At 34.9% G+C, this 16,256-nt stretch overlaps 1 long non-coding RNA gene across 2 annotated transcripts in view; it reads left to right on the top strand.

The window, feature by feature from the left end:
• LOC126649650 (uncharacterized) overlaps positions 1-16,256 on the top strand; it is a 564,626-nt gene that overhangs the window by 511,590 nt on the left and 36,780 nt on the right. The gene's annotated exons all lie outside the window — the stretch shown is intronic.

Raw genomic sequence — 16,256 nt, 5'->3', positions numbered from 1 at the left:
GGATTCAGAGGAATTTTAGCTGGGTAAGAATGGCACCATAGGAAAGGGTGAGATGCTAGAATGTTTTACATGGCAGCTATAACCATATTATTAGTGAGGCTTTTCCAGATTAGATAATGTTGACTATTACACTGTTCAAATATTTGTTGAATGACCAAGGATCTCTTGTTTCCATGTGTCTAATAGGTTCCCTTTTGACCATAACAAAACTTGGAGTGAAACTCCAGAACATGTCTACACCAGCTCAGTTATGGATGAACACTTTTTTTGTTTCAGTTTGTGGATCCTATTGTGGTTTAAATAGGACTTGGGCACCCCACTGTTCATATACGTCAGTTTTAGCAAAAGAAAAGCATAAAAATAAAAAAATATTTATATTTTGATAATGAAGGCATCTTCTATCATTAAGCACATATGAAAGCAATATTCCCTGTGTGAGCTCTTTTGGGCTGCAATTTCTGTCCATTGTACTGAGCTTTAATTTAATTTTAAAATTAACACTATATAATTGATGGAGGAAGTGAGTTTTCAGTGCTGAAATAAAGATTGAAAGATTGGATCTTACAGCCTGGATATAGTTCAAATTTAGTTTTGAGACTGGTCCCAAGCTACGACCTTCCACAGAAGTTTTTTGAGAGAGTTCTAGCTTGCTCATTCAGATACTGTCCTGGGGCCACTCTGAACAATTTGGCTGTATAAACAATCAGATACTTGGAATGCTCCTTCACACCCTCTATTTCACTCTTGTAGATGTAATCTCTGTGTATGTCCATTTGCCAATCACCAGGGGGACAAGAAAGGTGACTCAGAAAAAAATCAGGGAACACAGATTTGGTATTTTTCTCTCCCATGTGAATGTCATATTCATAAATTGAAAGAAATGATTTCATGTCTGTTCTCCTTAGGGTAAAATGAATATAAATGTTTGATTATAAGGTACCTAAGCTTCAGAAAAAGACATATGATGTACCCTTGCATAGACTATCGTAGAACCTGTGCCCCATGAATTTTATTTAATTATCATTCTTAGTAATAACCTGTGACTGCAAGAAGTTCCTCCTATGCTGCTGATTTTAACTGGACTCAGTAAAATCTGACTATGTTAAGATTGTGGGAGCAGACCTCTGGGAATTTCATTACAGACTGTGCAGGCTATAAGGGCTCTCAAGAGGTCATCTAGTCCATCCCTCTGCCCTAAGGCAGGACTATTTATGCTTATGTCATGCCTGACAGATATGTGTCAAACCGGTTCTTGAAGACTTGGAGTGATAGAAATTCCACAGGTTGTCCAGGAAATCTATTCTAGCTTTTCAATATTCTTTATTACTGAAAACTGTGGAATTTCTGTGTGGTTTGGTACTGCTTTTATAAGGCCCTACATAATTCTTCTAACTGTAATTTAACCCATTATTTACTGGTTTATTTACCATTAATTCAAAATATGTAAATATATTTGGATATTTAAACACAAAAATAGAGGGAGGTGTCCCTTCTAGAAAATTTCAGGTGTCTCAGTATTTAATACAGCAAATACTGCCTTATATATTTTTTATTAAAAACTTAAAGAAGAATTAATCTGATCTGTTGTAGATATGTACATACTGTAAGTATCTAATTTTTTTTCACAGATTGAAAGACAGAAAACAGTTGTACAGTGGTACAGGTGTCCAGAACACAAAAAAATGTGTGTAGAAGAAGCAGGAAAAATAATTATGATGCATAAAATTCAGCTTTAAACACTTATTAGCCTTTTGTATGCACAGACTAGTGATTATTTAACTGAAAGAGTTACCCAAGTGCCTTTGCATTAGCCATTTACTTTATGTGCAAAGTTTTCTGTATTCATTCACATCCAGGCATATTTTACAGTCCGATTATGCAAACTCTGTCAGAAAAGGTTAGTAAGAAAAGTTTATGAAGGTAGCAGAAAATATTTTGGAGAAAAAAGAAGGAGACAACAGTATTGATTGAACAGAATGAAAGAGAGACAGAGATAGAGAGAGAGGAAATAGGGCAAACGTAAAATGTTCAAAACCAAATTAATATTAGGTTGAAGGTTATATGTGTCTTCTTTCTTTAATAAATATATTGTTTAATAATATATCTCAAGCAAGAAATAAATGAGAAAACTAACATATTGTGTGAATATGGAAGGAAATGTCAGAAGTAATAAAGAGAATGAAAGAGACAGTTTCAATGTATTAAATACTAAGAAGAAGGGAGGGTTAAAATGACTGCAGAGTAATGAGTAAAAAAAGAATAATAAAATAGAATAGAATACCATAAAAATAAAATAAGATAAAACAAAAAATGGAGTATTATATGAAAAAAGATAACTTTTACAAACGCTGAGAGAAAAGAAAAATGTTTCAAGAAGACACAATTTTTTCAGGAAGAAAAGAGGTAACTCAGATTGCAGAACAGGTAAGAAGTAGTAAATTAATTTGTCTTGTATAACATCATAAAAATACAACTAATCTCCAGCTGAGCTAGGGCAAGGCTCAATAATTTTGAGACAAATTATCCAAAAAGTTAAAGGTATTGGCTCTCAAAACATAATACTGTTTTTCACACATCTTTACACCCAGATTTAGTACAGTAAATAACTCTTTTGAACAGCATTTGCTTATTTATTTTTTAACCATGGAATAACTTGAAGATAGAAGGCTTTATTTCCTCTGATGTTCCTTTCGGTATCTTCAGATTTTTTTTTCTCTGTGACACTCTCTGCTAATTCTTCACATTATGGACAAACTCCCAATATTTTTTTTTTAATTTGTAGGTGAGGTGTATGAAAATAAACTAAACTTTGATGGAAAGTTTATATCAGATATGAATTATGGTCAAAATGGAATACTTGTCTCTGTTATTTTGATGATGCTTTAATTATAATATTAATTGATTAGTGTTAGAATTCATTGTTACCTTTGGGAAACATTTCTATATATTTCTAGGTATTAGTGCAGTATATAAAGTTGATACTTTATCAGTGTATATAGGTAAGTAATTTAGATCAGGTCATGCTAAAAGAGCTATGTATTTATGGAAGCTAGCAAAGAAATACTTTTTTATCATGCTTTTAGATTTGCACCTTGAGTACTCAATAATGGGAAATTCTCATTTCCATCATTCACAAATATTAAAATTCATTTAAATCTTCTTCATAGTTTTCTCAAACTCTTCAGAAGTAACTGCAATGTATTAATTAAGGCATAAACTGTACATGTCAGAAAGAGGCCTTCCATGGGAAGTATTGTAATGGTTAAGATGACAGTGCAAGACCTCTAGGTCTTTAGTACCATGCCTAAACCACAACAGAAGGTGGGGCAAAAAGAGATTATAAAAAGAGAAAAAAATAAAGCTTTGATAGATGGCAGGATGTACCCAAAAAGATTTTCAGCTCTGTTCTTACATAGCAGAGGTGAAATACGACATCAACACATATTGTTAAACAACAAAGTAAGCATAAATTCTAATATAAATGATTTATTGAAATTGATTTTTTAAAGTTCTTCAAAGGTCAGTCAATTAACTACGTAATAGAATTCTTCAACTCCAGTAAGGAAAGTACAAAAATACTTACCTTCAAACAGTGATTAGATTAAAAAAAATGGTTATTCTTTATCTGGATTTAATTAATGAAAAAAATTCAGTAGAATCAAATTTCACAGATCTTGTTTCTCTTTTATTCCACTACCAGAAATGTCTATTGTGGTATCTTGATTTCACATAGACCTTGTTAAGCAGCTTCTAATGCCATTTTAGTCTAAGAAGGAACAAAGTTGGTATATAACTTTTTTAAAAAATCATGATTGACAGTGCATTATTCAGCTGTATGTAATTTTGTATACCTATATTAATTAAATTAAAAGATATATTTACATTTAAGTCACTCATTTCTGATTCAGACAACTTTTAAAGTATAATCTTCACCTTTACCCTTTCTTTGAAAAGCAAATGTTCAAATTAAATTATAATTAATGAAGTTGTTGTCTGTCTCTCAGTCTACGTGATATTTTACTCTAACAGTGTCTTGATGCTATTGATCAAGTGACAAACTAAGACAGATTGTGCTGGGCAGACAGGATAAATTTTAATTTGTGGAGACTGTTTAGAGACAAACTTTCTTTGATAATTCTTTCTTACCTTTGTTTTTATAGCCACTTCCTTCCTAGCTGTTAAAAGGTCTTTATGGTAACAATGAATATAGAATCATCTGATATTAAAGCCTGTAAGTTACCATGACTGGTATTTTTCACACTAGTAAAATACTCTTATTGAAAGTCTGAAGAATTACACTAGCTAGATGCAGTCATCATCAAGGAAAGTAACAAAAAAAGGAAAAACAGCAACCCACAAAAATGACTAACCTTCTTTCATACTGATGAGAAACACAGAGCAATTTGTTCTGGTTTTGACTAGGACAGGGTTAATCGTCTTCATAATAGCTGGTGTGGGGCTGTGTTTCAGATTCATTCTCAAAAGACTGTTGATAACACAGGGATTTTATAGTTTTTGTTGAGCACTGCTTACACAGAGTCATGGGCTTTTCTGCTTCTCCCCCATCCCCACCAGTGAGGAGGCTGGGGGTACCCAAGGAGCTGGTAGGGGACACAGCTGGGACAGCTGATCCCTCCTGACCAAAGGCATATTCCATAACCTACAGCATCATGCTCAGCAAGGGACCTTTGTTCAGCGTGATGGTGTCAGTCTTCCCAAGTCACTGTCACACGTGATGGAGCCCTGCATTCCTGGAGACAGCTGAACACCTGCCTACCAATGGGAAGTGGTGAATGAATTCCTTGTTTTGCTTTGCTTGTCCATATGGCTTTTGCTTTAACTGTTAAATTAACTTTATCTCAAACCACAACTTTTCTAGTTTTTATGATTCTCTCCTCTATCCCAGTGGGGGAGATTTAGTGAGTGGCAGTGTGGGACTGAGTGGGGATGGCGTTAATCTACATCACCTACGTTTTACACCAATATTGAAGGGAAACAAAATATTAAGAATACTGTTATCTTTGTCTCGTGCAAGGATCTTTTATATCTAGTTTTACATTGAATAATCAGGTGCTTGTGTAGCAACTGATAAAAACTGAACTTCTACTATCAGGTGCCTGAAGTAATACTTTAAAGTTTATTATACAATTTAAACAATCTATCTCAATCTCATTTGATAATCTTTCTTCTGGCAAACTGTGGATTGTCTTTAGTTAAACTACAGTATTTACTGTGAGTCAGAATGAAGCCATCAAATTCATCATGTTTGTGACCTGAGGCTATATTTGAATGTGCATCTCCAGAGGACAAAACTCACTGATACAATGGACCTTAGACATTGATGTTATCTCGCTTGTGTACTTCTGTCAATATGCTGAAGGACTTTTATATGAAAAAAAGATTTCTTTCCCCTAGAACACACGGTTACTTAGTATACTTTAATGCATAATATGAATAGTGGTTTAACAAAAGTACAGCATTTATTTCCTCCTGTTTTTCAGTCAAGTGATTCTAAAGTTTTATTTATATTGTACATAATTGTTGGATTTTTTTTATCCTTTTAGAAATCTTCTCATAAGCAAAGGAAGATATAATTTTCCTAGCATAAATTTTTTATTTCTATCAAGTTTGATGACATAACGAAAGCTGAGAAACAGGACATTCCTTGATTCTGTCATCACTTTAGGGTTTTAAGTACATCAGTTTCTCAAATATGTCCAGTACTGCATGAGAACAAAGGAGGAAAAAAATTAGAGCAGTACCATTATCACAATAACATGTTGAACAGATACTTCAAGAAGGTCCCCTCCTCTTCCCCCATCCCACTCCATTTTCCACTCCATTCTCTTTGCTACCTTTCCCCTCCCTTCCCTGCCCTAAGCTGCCCTTCCCACCATTGCTTTTACCATGAACTCGAGGTGAACACATGTACCTGCTCATGTGCAATTCAGAATAGTCAAATCTCTCTATATGTCAGGTGACTCTGGACAGCAGAAGACGTTTTGCTTTAAGTCTAAGTTAGACAACTGTTAGAATTAGCTGATTCTTTCTATTGTATAGACATCCTTAGAGTAAGAACAACTAAAAAAATAATAACTTTTAATTAAAACTGATGGCAGGGTGAGTTTTAACATTTGCAGGAAATATTGTCTACCCTGCAGTGAAGGTAAATAGACTAGATACACAGAACTTACAATATGCTTTTTCTTATAATATAAATCATATAGTTTTGAAAAAAAAATATAAACCTCTGGTTTAATTTTTGTTTTGCAGCTGTTTAAAACTCCACTGCTCACTATTATTCCCGGGAAAATAGAAAAGGCAGTTTAAAGTTATTGAGAATGATAGTTCTCTGAAGGTTAAAATGGCTCAAAAATTCTGCTAGATTCCAGATATTTTTTTTCCTACTTGCAAAGCTTCAGAAACTTCACATTTGATGAGTGGTAGGCCATTTGTCATTTGTAAAAGTTTTGTACACTAATATCTAGTTGACACATACTAGTTCAGCTGAGGGTGAGGGGAGGGATTGGAGACAGAGAACAAACTTAATTTATTGAATCTGACTAATCTTTTATGTTGTATGAATACATTCTAGAATACATTTTCATATTCATTCACTTTCAGTTTTTTAGGCATATTACTAGGGATCAGAAAATCAGGAAATTGCATCTAGATTAATACTGTTAGCAGTCTCATCTTTCCAGTTTTCTGTATAGTCAGCTGAAAAACATTATATAAAAAAACAAATAGCTAGTGAAATTTGGAAGTCAAAAATAAGAGGTCCAAAATATAAGGGGTTACAGTGGCAGGGTCTGAGGGTTAATAGGTTTTCTTTCAAGGATTTTAATTGAGGAGTTTTTTTGTTTGATTTGTCTTCTTTAAGTTAATTGGTTATGTCATTTCAAAATCTCCTATTCCAGTGAAAGTGGAAGTGAAACTTTCAACCCACTTAACTGGACTACCTTCTAAGGCATATTTTCTCCGCTTCTGCTGAAAATTCTTCAGTACCATGCCTTATACAATGGCATATAAAATATAAACACGTGATTATGCCTATCATGAGGTTGTTTTGCAATAAATAACCCATAAGAACTATTTTCTTCTTCAGTACAATGTTGTATTACTTCTGTAGAACAATGAATAACAGGGACATAGACTTCTTTCAGATTTCTTTAGCTCAAAATTCAGGGCCTAAACCTGATATCCTTACCTCCTTCTCCTCCTAGCAGAGTAAAAGGGATGGGGAAAAAAAATCAGTGCAGTCAGAATAAAGGGAAATCGATATGAACGAAGGGACTTACTCAACTCTATAGATTTTGAAATGAGTCAGTATAAGAAAGCAAATACTATGGAATGATTTTACTCTAGTAATCAGGATTTGCATGGGTACACTTATTTTGTTCCCATCCATATGTCCATACCAGAATAACAATATTTTCCAGCAGTTACTTAGAGAATCATGAAAGAAACACGTTTATTTTTCAGAATATTTGCTTTTTAAATGGTTACCACTGTCCATGTGCACATGGGAAATATAAGTTAAAAAGATACATTTCCTGCAAATTTCTTGTAGTATGTACCGGAAATCAGTGGTACCCAGGTGGATTCTCTTCTATTCTTTTATTAAAAAGGAGAGGAAAATTCTCGAAAGACTTGTATTTCTGTTGGTGGCTTTATGAAAAAAGTTTTTGTAGAATAAAGAGTATGAACACATTAACTAGAGGTTCAAATTGATTATTAATTTTTTGTGCAGGAAAAAGAAGAAACAACAGCAATAATGCCTCAGTGGAAATAGGTAGCAAAGGATAGCCTGAATCTTTGTCATACTTACGTATTACTAGGAAGAAATTGCAATATAAATGCTTTGTTCTTTGGATTATTTTCTGTCTTTTATATAATACACCTTCTTGCCTCCCAGGAATGACATAGTTCCAGAAAAACTATCCTTTACTTAAAAACATAGGAAGAGACACAGTGGTCGAGACCAGATTTCCTCTTAACTTTGCTTCTTATGTCCAAGAGTGAAAATTAACATTCATTTAGGAAACAAGCATAGTGGCAATGGATTGAACAAAATGCTCCTGTCTTTGTTGCAAGTTTCTAGCAAGTAAGTAGTACACATTTTTTGTGAGAGTTAGAAGCAGCTTAAGCCCTTGAAATGTACTTGTACTTGAATTAAAAGAGTTGCTGGACTGAGCATATAAGGGACTGAGAAAATGAGAGGAGACATCAGGTTTAATAAATTGGGACACAAAGTATGGAAGTATATATTTAATTAAGTCAGTTTAATATGACATTGTGTTCTCATGACCTGGACAGTAATGCAAGATATAACTTATTAAGCAGTCAAATCCCAAAAAGGAATCTAAAACAAAACTCATTTTCTTGTGGTGTGGGAACATTGCTCTGTCTCACCCATATGCTGAAAATGACCTAAAACCTAGATCTCCGACTTCCTGTGCAAGTACTCAAAACAGTAGGACATTCAAGAAAATGTGTGGGCTGTTGGCAACATAAATGACTTACTATAGATGGGAGTTTGATATTTTGGTACCCTGCACTGATGGAAGTGCTTACTGAAATTCTTGTTCATGCATGAGGTTGTGTCCAGGCTTTTTATTAGGTGCCTCGGGTAGAGTACTTCTTCATTATATGGTCAGTGGGGATCAGTAAGTGATTCTGAAGTCTCCTAGAGTCTTGCTCAATTAGGCAGATACAATCTCCCCTTGAAAGCCTCAAGGCTCCTACATGTCTTCCATGGCTATATAAGGAACATAAGCACTTAAATGCCCAGTTGTGTCTTTTTGGATCCGAATGCAAAGAAATGGTGAAGTCAACAATATGTTTATGTAACTTCCCTGTTTTTAACAATGTGAAAACAACATGGAAACCAGGATTAACCATTACCTCACTGCATCTAAGTGGGTAGAGCAAGAATAATATCACATTGCCTAAGTTTTTCCTGAATCAGTATTTACCTTTATAACTGTGCATACCACACAATATCTTAAGTGAGGATTTATGACACATCAAGTTTTGGCTCCCCATCCCTTCATATATAGAAGCACATCAATATTACATGTATGAATGGGAAAGACCTAGAACCAGGTAGCCCTGTGAGTAAATCAAATAGTAAGGAGGTTTTTAACAGCATTTGATCAGTGGACTCAAAGGATTGAATATCAGTGAAATTCATGTAGATGAATTGGTTAATGCTCACATTAGAATCTCTTGACAGCTGTAATTCTGTGTTTTCAGTACTCATAGTTCTATTGATATATTAATCAAAGGAATTTCTGTTTAAAGATTTGTGAGTGAGGGACAAGGGCTTTCATTTTGATGGTATTTGAAGCCCAAAGGTAAGAGCTGAATTTATATCTCCAATCAATAGAGAACATCATGTACAGTACAGTATAACCAGAACTCCTTTTATTTGGTATATACTGTTATTTTAATACTTGGTGTGTTGAATCCATAAATGCAATAACATTTCCAAGAGCTGTTTCAGTGTTGGGGTTTTTAAATTATTATTTATTTCATTTTTTAATTTTTGTAATCTAACCTTAAATATTTCACTTTTTAAACTGTTCATGAAACTGCTGAGATACATATAATGATTCCACACAATGGAAACTACATCAGTCTTTTATGTTTTTTATGATGTCACTTCAGGGTAAACAGGTAGTTTGCCTGCCCAAGATGCTAAAGATTTTCTAGTGATTTTTTGGTGAAAGGTTTATCTTTTTGCATTCTTATGGATACTGAGTGATGGATGTTATCGGAGGAAAAACATCTGGATTACTCCTGTGGGATTTATACTTGACTTAAATAAGTGTTAGTTTTCTTTTTTTTCATGAACATAAAAGAATAGGAACAACAAGAATAAACAGGTAAATACATGCATAATTGCAACATGTCAAACTGCAAGCAACTGAACAATTATACCCAATATGACCCTAAATTTCTGTCAGCTGCATCAATAGAAGCCTGGACATCCTCCAAACAAATAACTGTATTATGCTGCATATCAATTTGAAATAGTTTCATGTTTGTCAGGATATACATAAATTTGAAGAAAGACAATACTTCCTTCATATAAGTTATATTGACTCCTGTAGCTTAATTTCCATCCTTTTTCTAGAAATCTTCTGTTGTTTCATTGATATCGGTACTTTTAGCAGAATTTAGAAAATATTGCTGTCCTTCAGAGTATATTGGAATACAAAAACTGCTTCCTAGATTTTGGATAATCTGTTATTGTTTTGAAATATTGTTCATTAGGTATTCCTGTAATACATAAATTTTAATTCTTTGAAGTTTTTATTTTCAAAAATAATAATGTTTGAAACTTTAAGAATTTGGAGTCTCTTAATCTGAACTGCAGTTAGGTATTTTAGATGTAACCAAAACTTCCTATAAATATAACTGCTATCAATTTTGTATTTTTTAAGAATCATGTCTATTTTTCCATGTATCCTCATTATGTGAGTTTTGTTGCTGAAATCTGCATCTATTGTGAATAGAATATCATGGGTGTGTCAGTACAGGGACAGGAAAACTGTGTGTATATGTGTGTGTCTACTCATGTGGATCTTCCAGGACCTTCATAAATGTCACCATGCATTTTTCTATATGTAATCTGAAATGAGCACAATTAACTTTGACACAAGAATAGAAAAGGGGCAATGTCATGTTAAAATGGACTTTGTTCCTCTCTCTCAAAACAAAAAATTACCTTACATTTCAGACAGTGTTATGTGGAAAATGAAGGCCACAATACTGACTTGGTGTCATCATAGTACTACATGTGTAGCATCAGGGTTTTCATGACATTTTCAAAAAATTTACAAATAACCTTCCAACAGCCATCAGAAGCTTAATTCCAAACTGTGTCTTCAAATGTCTTTGTGGACAAAAAATTACAATCGCAATCAAGAACATTCAGAACAGCAGGAGGACAAAAAAATGTCATAAAATACATGTTCTGAGTTCTTTTGGAAAGACTAGAACTACTGAAACTAAGAAAATCATGTCCATGTATTTTACTTCCTTATTTTAAAGACTTAAAAAAGTCTAGTTTTATTTTGTCTGATTCCAGAAATTAAAAGCAAATAAACATCATCTTTTTAATTTTATTTTAATGAGAGAAGTTAAATTCATACCAAAGAGAACCAGGATAAAAGAGTAAAGAAAGCTGATTATCAGAAAATGACCAAGGAGGCTATGAACTTATGCTATAACAGTAACCCAAATATAAAGGACTGATTCAACCAAAATCTTCTTTCCAATGACCATTGTGCAATTGCCTCAGAACAGTAATTGTCTTTCATATGACATTTGTGGAGAATGATAAGATAAATAACCGCAGTCATGTTAAACAATGTGAAACAGATCATCAAGAGAACAAATGGTACTTCTATTTTTGTACCATTTCATTATAAACTAAAGCAAGGCACGTACTTACTGAATACATTGGATTAATGTTGTTCATCCACCTATCTGTTTGCACATTGATATATAGATGTAGACATATATATATTTATAATTTTTAATGTTCTGTTCATACAAAAATATGGGACATGATATTATGATGTATATTTTTTTGGAGCTAAACAGTAGTGAACTGAGATGACTCCAGAATAGAATAGAATAGAATATTTTCATTTGGAAGGGACCTACAACAATCACCTAGTCCAACCACCTGACCATTGCAGGGTTGAATAAAAATTAAAACATGTTTTTTAAAGGCATTGTCTAAATGCCTCTTAAACACTGACAGGCCTGGGATATCAACTACTTCTCTAGGAAGCCTATTCCAGAATTTGACTAGCCTCTTGGTAAAGAAATGCTTCCTTGTGTCCACTCTGAAACTTCCATGACATAGTTTTCTTCCCAGAAACCTGTGCTACTAATTTCTTTCATTTAATGGGTACACTGCAGGAAGATGAGATGTACAGCCCTAATGACCCCATAAACAGATCCTTCTCCAGTTCCTTACATTGCAAATGGCCATGTGTGAGACAATGCCCTGCTTGTCTCCCACACCTATTATTGCCGATAAATGGTGGACCTGAATAATGACGATGCTTATATTGATCATTAAATTCATTACTTTCCTAACTTGTTATTAATAAGGAAATTCTATTGCCTGTAAAATCTTGTCTCTTGTTCACACAGCTCAACAGCTAAAGATGATCAGATAAGCATAATAGCCCAGCTCATTCAAACATAATGTCTCTCATCAGCCAGTGCTACAGCTGTGGCATTCCATTCAATTTTCCAGACTCCCAGCTCTGTTCAGACAAGGTGTTTGCCCTTCTCTTCTCACTCATTTTGCTTCTCCTTCCTCTTCTGTGCAATATTTTGTCCTTTTTCATTTACATTTTCCCAGATGGCCTATCAGCTTGGCTGCTGGGCTCAGCTCTGTGCTGGGGTGGGTTTGATGGAGCTGTGTGGAACCATTTGGCATGGGGCAGCCCCATCCTCTCCTCACAGAGAGGTTACCCCTGCAGCTTCCCACCACCAACACCTGGAGACACCTGCACCCAGAACACAAAAGTGTTCATGCCACCTGTAGCATTACCTCCAAAGTCACAGAGGAAGAGGAACTGGCAATTGCTGGTGTACCTACAGATCTAAATCATACCCCAGCTATTCCAATCCAGCCATTTCTCTCACAGCCTACTTCTCCCTCATTTCTGTGTTTCCAACCTCAGTTGCTACAGTGGAAAGCTACAGAGAAATTTAGGCCCTACTCAACTAACTAAGATTCAAAGTTTTATTGGTTTTTGGTGGATGGTCCAGAGAACACTGTGAATCTTTGTCTTTGACCAGTATGAGTGTGCATAGTCTGTATGTGGTATGGTCTTATTAAATGAGTGATGGGTCTGGACATATACATATAAGTGGGTCCAAAAGAAACTACAGAAATTCAATGATTTAAATAAAATATCTTACTTGTGTACTGCATTTTTGTCATGAGAATTAGTGACAAAATAGAAGAAAAATCAGCAAAACAAATGTAAATTTATGTCTATTCTTTTAATTCATATTCTTTTAATTCATACTCTTTTGTATTTTTTGTTCCTTTTTTTTTTTTTTTATCTGTCCAGTGAAGGGTAACAAAGCTGGTGAAGAGTCTAGAGAATAAGTCATATGACATGTGGCCGAGGGAGTTGAGGTTGTTTAGCCTGGAGTAAAGTAGGCTCAGGAGAGACCTTATCACTCTCTACAACTACCTGAAAGGAGGTTGTAACCAGGTGGGGGTCAGCTGCTTCTCCCAGGCAGCTAGCATCAGGATAAGAGGACATAGTCTCAAGCTGGACCAGGGAAGGTTCAGGTAGGACATAAGGGAGAATTTCTTCATGGAAAGGGTTGTAAAGCATTGGAATGGACTACCAAGGCAGGTGGTGAGGTCACCATCCCTGGAGGTGTTCAAGGAACAACTGGATGTGGCACTTAGTGCTGTGTTCTAGTTGACAAGGTGATGATTGGCCAAAGGTTGGACTCAATGAGTTTGGAGGTCTTTCCCTATTTTAATGATTCTGTGATTCTGCATGTACTGCCAATCCATTTTTGATTACTGTTTTGATTACTGTTCATGATCACAGTTTGTATATTTATCCTACATGCATGCATACATACACACCTTTGTGTATGTTACAAATATTCCTTAATAAAAATCAGAACTTAACCCTGAAATAGTTAAGTTATCTTCATGGTTTAAAATATTCCTACAAGGTAAATTTAAAAGATTTAATCCTTAACATTAAAGAGATATGTTTGGTGTGCTGCCACTCTTGAGGAAGAGGAGGTTTTTCTTTTTGTCTGGAATCACATTATGAGGTTGTCAACATGGAGTTCAGCTCAGAAATTGGAAATAATTATAGTTTTTTATAACATATGCTTTAAAATTATTTTCAATATTCACATCAATGTACAGTAAGGTAAAAATTCTAGTTCATTCTTCTAATGACAAAGAGCTTAAATACTTAAAGCTAGCATTACTCAGAAGAGCTTCATGTATCTAATTGCCAGAGCACTGAAGTGTACTCACCTTGAGATTATTCCAGGGTGAACATCAAAGCTCTTTCTGGTCTCAGATAAGCTTGCATCCTTAACTGATTATTACCATAAGCTCTTGAACATGGGAACAGTGCTGAAATCTCAAGGCAACAGACTTGGTAAAGCATATATTTGTTTCTTAACTTTGTCCAGGTTGGAAATGAAATCCTTCCACTACCCCACTGCCTTAGCATTTTTTTCATCTATTTCTAACAGGGAAATACATAAAACTGGGGGGAAAAAATACAATACTCCAGGAGAAGTATTTTGGTCCTGGAAGCTGGCAAGAGAGGTAAAACTGGGAGGTGGGGGCAGGGGGTAGGTTGTGAGCAATTGGTAGAAGCTACTGACTGGTGTTCTAGCACATAAAATGTGTGCAACAGATTCAGAATAATGGCACTATCTGTTCAGATTCACACAAAGGTAGTACCAGAAGGTATTCTAGCATGGCATAGCCATGAGTATTTGCATAGTTATGAATAAAACTCATGAAGCCTTCCACTAAACCTGAACTGAGTTGGTGTGGTTTTTCAACACTGTCCTATCATAGTAACGTTGCCAACATACCACTGCAATTTAGAGAAAAAGAAGTCAGAGTTTCAGTCTATCAGCCTAGGAACTAGCCATTTAATATGCTGTTAGCTCGAAAAAAATTGTTTTGAGATGTAAATTATTTTGTCCAGAGAGTTCTGAGATGTAAAGTGTTTTTTCCAGAGAGATAAGCTTCTTGACTTGGTATTTTTGTGTCCCAAGACTTCTAAATTTAAGGTCAGTCCAAGAAAGATATGTCCTTTAAGAGTGTAAAACTATGTTTTATAAAAGAAAAATTAGCTTTGGCTTAAGAGTGATGAAACTCAAACAACTGTCTGTGGTACCAAGCTGTCTTGTAGAATTATGCTATCCCTTAATTACTGCTGCATCTTGCTTTGTTTGTTATTACATTTTTGAAACAATTTTGGAGCACTCTTAAAAGTCTCTCCTGGAATGTTTTCACTCTTAAAAGTCGGTCAGTATTCAGGTAATGTTTCATCATCCTAAGCATAATACAAGAGATTAAAAAGATAACAAATTTGGGGTCAGCTAGCCAAGACCACTCACCTGGATTATACAGTAAGCACCAGGGTATGCTCGTTGTCATACTCTTCTTGGGTGAGCAAGCAGACAGCAGCTTTTTGACAACACTTGAATTATGTAAATTTGCTTATGTAGAAGCCTAGGGTTAGGCATCTACGAATAAATTCCAGGGCTACATTTATGTTGCAGTGACAAGAGCAAGGGCTACTTGTGGTTTTCAACCAAACACACAGTTTAGGTTCCTAATACTCTTTTGCAGATCTCATATCTCATTTTAATTTTTCTGGTGCAGTGCTGTGTCATGGCAAATAGTTACATGGACTATACGTATGTATAGTACTTTTTTTTCAAATGAAAGAAAAACTAGAAGAGTCTTTCAAGAGTTAATAATGTTAAATAATAATAATAAACTGTCAGGGGTGGAGCAATGGAGGCCTACAGAGAATGGAAACAGATGCAGAAAAGCTGCGAAGAAACCTCAGAGGAAGAAGTTTAAGTCCTCTGACAACTGCAGCTGTGAGGGGTTGCCTAGAGACCCAGTCACAGAACGCAGCCTCATAAACACCTCTGTGGAATTCCCCTGATTGTACCCCAGACCCCTCCTTCCCTTCCTCCCTAACTATCCTCTTCCCCTATATGGCTGGACATATCCCTACGGCCAATCCCTCCATTTTCCCTTATCACTGAACTCTTAGGATTTGATGTTCCTAGCAAGAATCTCTCCTTTGTTCCAGACTCTTCTATATTCCCCTGTATATAAACTGACATCTTGTTTTAATAAACGCCATTTTGTGGGTCACCTATCTGGGTGCTCATCTCCTATACAAAGTGTACCCAAGGGTCTGTTCGCAGGGACAACCCCCCCCGTGATAATAAACCATCCATAAAACTGTATATTAAGGTTAAATATGTTAATGTTAGGACCTGTCTCCAATTTGTAATACCAAGTTTAAACTAAAGATAGTTTTCTTGATTTTAGGTCAAAGAACTTCTGAATAATTGTATTTTTTCAAAGTTTTCTTTCAGATAGTATTGTGAATGATATTTATCCTCAACGTAATATCATTTTTGTAGATTTTTTCATTCTTTGTTTGACATAATGCCATTTAGCTATGACA

Source organism: Myiozetetes cayanensis, unplaced genomic scaffold (genome assembly GCF_022539395.1).
Source record: "Myiozetetes cayanensis isolate MyiCay16 unplaced genomic scaffold, myiCay2020 scf5-8, whole genome shotgun sequence".
In the NCBI taxonomy this organism is placed as follows: Eukaryota; Metazoa; Chordata; class Aves; order Passeriformes; family Tyrannidae; genus Myiozetetes; species Myiozetetes cayanensis.
This window is presented reverse-complemented; position numbering and strand designations above follow the sequence as displayed.